The 8,246-nt window shown below is 38.9% G+C and overlaps 1 non-coding gene across 1 annotated transcript; it reads left to right on the forward strand.

The window, feature by feature from the left end:
• The first annotated feature begins 492 nt into the window (after window positions 1-492).
• Window positions 493-585, forward strand: trnar-ucu (transfer RNA arginine (anticodon UCU)). Its single transcript has 2 exons — window positions 493-529; window positions 550-585. It is a non-coding gene; the product is annotated as a tRNA-Arg (tRNA).
• The last annotated feature ends 7,661 nt before the right edge of the window (window positions 586-8,246 follow it).

An 8,246-nucleotide genomic window follows, 5' to 3' on the forward strand; every position in this document is an offset into this window, starting at 1 on the left:
GATTAAATACTTGATCATAAAATGAGCTGCATAATTTAATAACATAATTTAATTTAATAACAGTAGGAATTCAGTTTGATCAAAGTGAGATGTTTGTGCAAATAGACAGCTTTTGTACTTTGTTGGGTAATTGTCTTTATTTCCACTATTGTTTTAGAAAGGAAGGAAAGAACACTGCACTACCATATATACATCAAGTTTTAGCAATGTGCAAGATGGAAGGAAGAGTTGGCAGAAGTTGTATAAAACAAAATGTCTCTATATATTGGCAACACAGATATACATGTTTGCACTTTGTGATTTGTCCTGGAATATTACAGAAATATTTGCCATCTCCCCCAAATTATACTTTGGGTTGTTGTTTTTCAAATTTTTTTTCTGTCCTTATTAGAAAAAAAAGTTATCTTAAGGAGGTAATAATTTAAAGAGAAACCTAATACTAAATCCACTTCTCTGCACTCAAAAATTGTTGGATAGCTGTTGGTAGTATGAGGCTCTGTGGCGCAATGGACAGCGCGTTGGACTTCTAGCATCAACACTGAGGAAGTGATTCAAAGGTTGTGGGTTCGAGTCCCACCAGAGTCGTTATTATGGCGGCAGTGGACTTGTGGTTTGAAAAGAGGCACATCAGACTGGATCATCATCACTGGTTTAAGTGCATAGACAGTGGGAAAGGGAGAGTCCATCTGTCCTCTTGGTCTCTAGCAGATCCAGGTCTGGTCTGGTCTAGGTATGTTTGTCAGTCTAAATGCCCCTGTGCACCCTTACTCCCCCGGCATTTGCTCCGGTCGCTTTCAATAGCTGCCTACTGCTCTGTGTGGTCACTGTGTGTATTGTGTTCCGTCTGCTGTGTCCACATGGATGGGTTCAAAGCAGAGGTCAAATTTCCCCTTTCGCATGTAGTGCTGTGTGTGCATGATTGTGGGATAATAAAGGAATCTTAATCTTGAAGTTGTTCTATAACCTGCCAGCTAGGGGGAAGGGTCTTTTAAACATTAAGGTTCATTTTGTTTTCAAATATCACTGGTGAACTTAAACATGCAGGGTCTTTTTTCTTTCACCAGAGTTATGGTTCCCTCCCCACTCATTTATACATGAGCCTGGTCTAGTTGGCCCACACTAACTGCCCGGATGCATTGCCAAGATGTCTGCCAATGCTTGTAAGGACTTTAGTAGAGCTAAAGAGCTCAATTTAGCCATAGGTTTGTCACTTCTGCCTTAGCAGCCCTAGACAAAGTGTCTTATTGACCCTTTATTGTATAGTGTGAGCTTATACATGTTATTATGGGCAGGGATCTAAGACTAATGTACTGTATGTGTAAATGTGACCATGGGTGCATTTATGTTTCATGTGTTCTGTATGTGTCAGTGAGGAATATGCACTGATTGGGTAACCACCTCCCACTGCGACAGTAAATATGAATTATTTTTATCTGCCGTCACTTTATTTCAACATCTGTTGGTCCAAGGATGCGTTTCATGCTTCAAATACATCGACTGGAGTAGTAAAGGTAACATGTTGAAGCTATAACAGAGCATTCAGCGGCTCTTTAAACCCATAATGCTTAATTTACTGGTGGTGAGTTTACTACGACAGGTCTCAGTGCTGGAATCAAAGAACAGCTGCTTCACAGTGTATGTTGCCAGCGCAGCTATGGCTGCTTCACAGTGAAGGTCACCTTGTTGTATGCAGGTTGAACTCTAAATGTGGACCAGCAGCTGCAGAAAATGTTCAGTATGTCTTGGCAGGACCTTAATACAGCTCTGATATGACTGTTTGGAATGAATGTTGGTCATCCGGCCCTGTGTCAGTAATCTGAATCTGAAGCTGGAATGACTACAGGGAATTTCTCAATTTCAATAAATGACTACTGCAGAACAATATCAAACAAAAGCTTAGTTGGTTTAGAATGCAGCCTGGGTGTATAAAATGTTTCCCTCTGGTGCTCTTCAGTTTGAGGATCCAACTACGTCAACAAGGTTTTGAAAAATCTGATGCACTCACGAGTGTTTTACATTTAAAAAGCCTCTTATATAGCTTGACTCATAAAGGAAACAAAACAAAATACAACAAACCGAGATAATGATATACATACAAATCACATTTTCAGAACATGCAGGGGAGGCCATATAAAATACTGCTACCAGGATAGATTTTGTTGTTGATGGGTTTTGACGGAAGTTAGAAGGCAGGAACATGCTAAAGTTATTTATTTATATACAACATGATCAACTGGAAAATGACAGAAACTAAAGGAAGAAAATATAATCATGTTATCATTTTATAAAAGCAGGTACAACAAGGAGTTTACAATGATAATGGTAAAGATATTGGTAGATTTTATAGAGATTTCTCATTGTATATAGTCACAATAGCTGTTACCAAATAACAACCCATGTGTGCAGCAAATCCATCCATTTGTCCGTCCATTATATATACCACTTACTCGCTGAGGGTTGCTAGGAGTCTGGAGCCAAGATATCCGTTATTATGGCAAACCAAAACTTGGGCTGAGATGAAAATATTCTTAACCTGTCATTTTAATTAGCACCTAATATAGGAATGTTACCGTCACATATTATTTCAGGTATATTAAGTTGATCAGCGGTACCTCCTGCCGTGTATCAGCCCCACATTTAAAAAAGAGCACTTTCAAAAAGCATCTGAAATGTGTCTTCACAGCTAACCAGCTGTCTGAAATAGACTGCTTTCACAGTCCTTTCAGTGTTCTGTGCCAAAGCAAACCAGAGGCAGAAGATCTGAGGCTGCTGAGTCCTGCTTTCCATGGCCAATGCTGCTGAGGAGATTGACCGAAAATAGATGAATAGAAACTTCAGAGCGAAGAATTTCACTGCATCCATAACCACCAGATTTTTCGGGGCTAAACAAAAACAATATCATGTCTCTGAGGCAGCTACTGTTTCTGGTGGGTGAGGCTTAAGCGAGTAGGACGGTTACTTTTGTGTGCCAGCCATACCCCGTTGCTTTTTCTCTTGTTCAAATATCCGTGATACAAAGTCAAACATTTCTGGGATAACAGCAACATTTTCACTCATTTCGAGACATTTTCAACTCAGGCGGTTGTAATTTACTCAAGCTGCCCAAGACAAATTCTGCTTCTGGTCGCACCTCTCCATGACTAATGGACACAATCATGCTGTCTCTAAAATTCATGGACATAGCTTAGCACTGCTTTATTAGCACTGTCACTTTGTTCCCAAATTATTTTGTTTAATGCATGAAGACAGCCTAATTAAGCATATTTATAAGGTTTGTTTATTCCCTATATGACTACTTGTCAGCAGAGGAACTCCAGAAAAAACTAGGATGCATGTTAACATGACAATGTTTAAGTTTAGACAAGCACTGTAGCTCACATCAACATAACAAGCTTTATACTTGTCTTTACACTTGTCTTTGTACACTGTATGATCCTGAACATGAGTCATGCTGTGTGTCATTTGGTTAAGCATGAGATTCACTCAGATTCAACATTACAAGAAATGTCAAACATTAAGAGACATAAAGAGGCTGACGGGCACTGTCTTTCTGTTGGATCATCACTATATCCTCCTCAGTCATTTGATTCAATATATAAGGAAATATGAAATATCTTGGAACAATGTAACAAAAAACAAAAGCAGATGTTGAGGCAGAACAGTTCATAGCTTTAATCATATCATTATATCCACCTGCAGACTCCACAAACATCTGTCTGTATATGGAATGTCTATCGAGGAAATCATTTATTTTATTGGCTTCACACTCAGTATATGTATTGTCAATGGCCCAGGGAAGTGCAGTGTCAAATTTGGTGCCATTTGGACATGCAATGCTTTCAATATTAATACAAATGTAATAAATAGGCATCTGGTGCTCTGTATCTGTCAGTGGGGGCAGGGCAGTGTGTCTTTAGTCTGTGGACCAAGTTGAACATGTCTTGGTTTATGTCCTCAGGTACCAAGGTCAAACCTTAGGTCGAAATCACCACCAGATCATTTTGGTAATCTAATAAGATTCACTTCCTGTTTGGCAATTTGTCTTCAAGGTAAAAGCACTATATTCTAGTGTTGCTACAGTGCATCAAGCTGATTGATAGAGCATTTTAAAAGTTGTTAACTTGTGTCTGAATATTGTGTCGATAGTTAAACAGATTTCTAAAATAGCTGGCATGCAATATATGAAAAACAATTTGCAGTTGAATAAATCATTCAAACTTATATTCAAAAAACAAAAAGGCAGGTTTAGAACCAGCACTACAGTTATCCTTAATTCCAGAAATCTCTGTCTATACTTCCTTGGCCCTTAACAACACAGTCCTAATATGAAGCTGTTGAGATGAGTCGCTCTTGTAGTAAGCTTTCCACATGCAAATGGTGTGATTTGGACACACAATATGTTCCATATGAATGTCAATGTAACTGCAACAACAACAGAGTCTCCTGTTTGTGCTTCTGCCTCTGTACTAATTCAACCTTCACTGAACTTTGAATAAACAGGTGAACCGCTCTTCGTGCAACAGCTGTGGCACAGCTTCAATAACTGCAGGTTATTTTTACAGTTTCAGAAACAAAGCTGCAACCAGCATTACCACAGGCCAAGCAAACAGCCCATTCCGAAAAGGCATGTTGAGAACAGTCAGTGCCTGAGTAAACAACAAGGCTTCCTATAGGTTGAGGCAGGCAAAGGTCAAAACCAGAGAGGGCAGTCTAGCAACGACCAAATAAATCCAAAAGGAGCAAAGCAGTAAACAAAAGTCCGGAGAAACAGTCCAAAAGTCCAAACCAGTGGGAAACAGTCCCAACAGGTAAATATGTTGAGAATGGGATGGAAACACATGCCTAACACTCAACAACTCATAGGTGGAAATACCTATCGCACCAACCAGCGTAGGGAAGGGGCATTCAATACTGACAAGGCACTGTATAGGTTCCTGAGTAATGTAGTGTACAGAAACGATCCTTTTCAAGAAAAAAGGCTCTTATTTTGAAACATGAGAAAGGACTAACTTGTGTTAAGCCTGCGAAACGCGAGTCACAACGTGATGGTCACGTTCATCATCACAAGCATAATTGGCTGAAATGACGTCACGTGAGAAGAGTTGCGTAAGCACAGATATTTGTTTGCATATTTTACTGTCCAGCTTACAATTGATAATACTAAGTGTCACAGAATGATCAGATTATCGTACATTGTGCATTAGTGTTGGTACAGAGGACAAATATGATAATTTACTGTACATCTGGCTACACTGGGTGCAGCAGAAAACTGGAGGGACAGGAAGTAATATAAAAATCAGCACACAAGAACAGTCATTTCAAAATAAAACAGGAAGTCCATCCAAACAGGAAAGTGTATTTCAAAGGGTCATTATCTTCCCACACTTCTTACTTTTTATGTACTTGTCCTACATTTGGTGTGGTGTCGTAGAAAATCTCCTCTGCCATTAGTGTGTGTTCATGTGCATCGGTGAACAAGAGGCACGTTGCTAAGCAATATGGGTATATTACAAATTTACCAGTTGGCTGCTTGGTTGATTAATCAGTTGGCCAATTCTTAATTGTTCCAATGGCTCATTGAATAACTGAACTAGTCAGATGAGAGTTAGACTAGTGGGTTGGTCAAAGAGCTTCAGGGTTTGTTGCTGAATCTTTTGATAGGAACTTCAGCCTTCCTACAGGTATTATACTGTGAATTATTGGAAAAAAATAAACACAACCTGTTTCAGGCATGTTCCCTACACTGTTCTGTCAAAATATTACATAGTAGTTTTAGTTCTGTACAATTTTTTCTACTTTTTTCTACATTGTTGCGTCAGAGCCAGGACAAAAATTGGCAGTTGTGACAAAATCCAACTGTAAAGCTAAAACATGACTATTGAAAACAATATTTAGATAATTTCTGACTTGGGATTATTGTGCTATTAATTATTAACTACAGAATGCATTTTAGTAACAATACTTTCAGTGTCCCTTTGCTTTTTTAGCAACATTTTCAACAGAGTCGTGCCTTAGCATGACATCACAAATTAAAGGATATCTCACTTGCTCTTCACTATGCACTAGATTACTCTACCCTGTCAGGTGAAATGGTTCTTTCTGAGGTTCTCATTCTTTGCTTACGCTGGAAATGTAGCTTACATTTGACAATATGTTTGTAAAAAATAACATAATCCTATATTCGTCACAACGGGGAAATTTGCAATGTTATAGCAGCAAGAGGGCAGTCAAAAATAGATATCAGTAAGTAATAGTAATAAAGCATGCAAATCTTGCAATTGTAAGGAAATGTAAAAAAAAATACGGAGGCGCCATCTTGTAGGCCATGTGCTTGCACTTAGCAAATGTATCATTCCTCCCCACTTTTTATTCACCTTAGGTACATTTTCTACTTGTACATATGCCAAATGTGCAAATAACAATATATGGAGATTCATCTGAACGCATCATGGTGTGTGAAAAGTCTAGCATTGCTCCAAATGATCGACTTTCTGACTGTTTTTGTGAAGGCTGTGAATAAAAAAAGAACAAAGAAGAGAAACTTATGAATTTCTCCCTGAATGAACAGACAGCCTTTTCTCCCATAAATGTCCCATAACACAAGAAAGAGTCTTGTCTATGTGGAGTTCAGTCCCAGAGGGATGTGTTGAAGCGCAGCAAATCCGAGACCCATCTGTGACCTTGCATGAAGGCAGCCCGTGGGGCACAAATGGACTGAAGCGGGGTCTTGAACTTGTGATCGGCCAGGTTGGCCACTTTTAGCCAGCATGGCCTGTAGCCCTCTCTTATTTTCTAACTTGTTTTTTTTTTTTTTTACTGTCTTCTTACTGTCTTTCCACATTTCACTGTCTGAACCTTCGTCATATTTCCTCTCACACGTCTTTGCATGCACACATTCTTTTGGCACTATGCAGGTTTACAGTTCTGTGTCATCTGAACCTCTTCCCTTTTGCCATTTTATGTTTCCTGGTTCCTCCCCTCTTTTACTGTATTGTCATCCTGTCAATTCCAAGGTTAAAGAGGTTTCAGCCATTTTCCTATCAGACCAAGTTAATAACATAACACAAACAACATTGCAACAAGGTTCCATGACCATGATTAATCAATCCTTAAAACAAACACCGTACCCTGAGCAGCAGCAGTGCTAAACAGAGGATGGGGCCAAATGGTTGAATTGGGATTGGGCCTTGTTGCCTTCAACCTGACCTCATCACTCCCCAATAAGAAGCACCAAGCTTATAGCACAGCAGGTGTGAACAAACAAATATAAATAAAAAAATCACTTTACCTGTAACTGTAGCAATTTATGAGCCTTCCGTCTACACTATGCACAACAGGAACATTTAGGAGATGCTTTCTAGAGTGGATACATCTTTGTGTTTTAGAATGTAGGTAAACATTGAGTTTTGCCAAACAATGGTTGAAGTCTGTCCAGTCAGTGCTGAGGGAAGTGTGACAATAGAGATAATAACCCCACATTTTCCAGCCCACTTATTTTCAGGTAAATACTCCTTTTAATGACATTTTAGCAATCATCTGTTTTAATCTGAAGTGTTTACTTGATGAGCATCCACATTTTTCTTTACCTCTCTGCCTCTTCTTCTCCTCTCCCCCTGCCTCACTGCTCTTTCCACCTCAGTGAGCGCTCGCCCCTGTTTACCTTCATAAAAGATTAACGATTGTCCATGAAAGCCTCTGAAAAAGCTGCTAATACTTCTCTTGTCTGATTCGTATCATTTAACCCACATGAATGATTCATCAATGGAACGGTCAATGCTCATTGTGGTGTACGAATTGAAAAATGATCTTCACTCTAAAAAAAAACTCAGTACACAAAGAGTTGGAAAATAAAACTCGTGTTGAAAGCGATATCAGTTATTTCAGTGGAATGGATGGATGCAGGGCTTTTACACCTTTTTAAAGCCAAATCTAATGTTTTTTTAAGACCTTTAAAGAACTCAATAAATGTAATCTAAGACTAAAAAAATCTCAAATGAAGACAATTTATTTATTCAAACCTATAAATGAGATTAACAAGATATCAGCATAATAACAATGGGATTGAACATGAAACGCTGGAGTCCAAGACGAACACCGAAACCAATGATCTATGAATCTGCTCACAGTTTGAATGTGTGTTAGTACATAAAACACCATGGGTTCTAATTAGAAGGCGCTTCAGCATTCAGCCATCCACACATGTAGTGATACCAATCTTTGCTCATTTATTTACATAGCACAGCACA

This window comes from Paralichthys olivaceus, chromosome 9, assembly GCF_024713975.1.
Source record: "Paralichthys olivaceus isolate ysfri-2021 chromosome 9, ASM2471397v2, whole genome shotgun sequence".
Lineage (NCBI taxonomy): Eukaryota > Metazoa > Chordata > Actinopteri > Pleuronectiformes > Paralichthyidae > Paralichthys > Paralichthys olivaceus.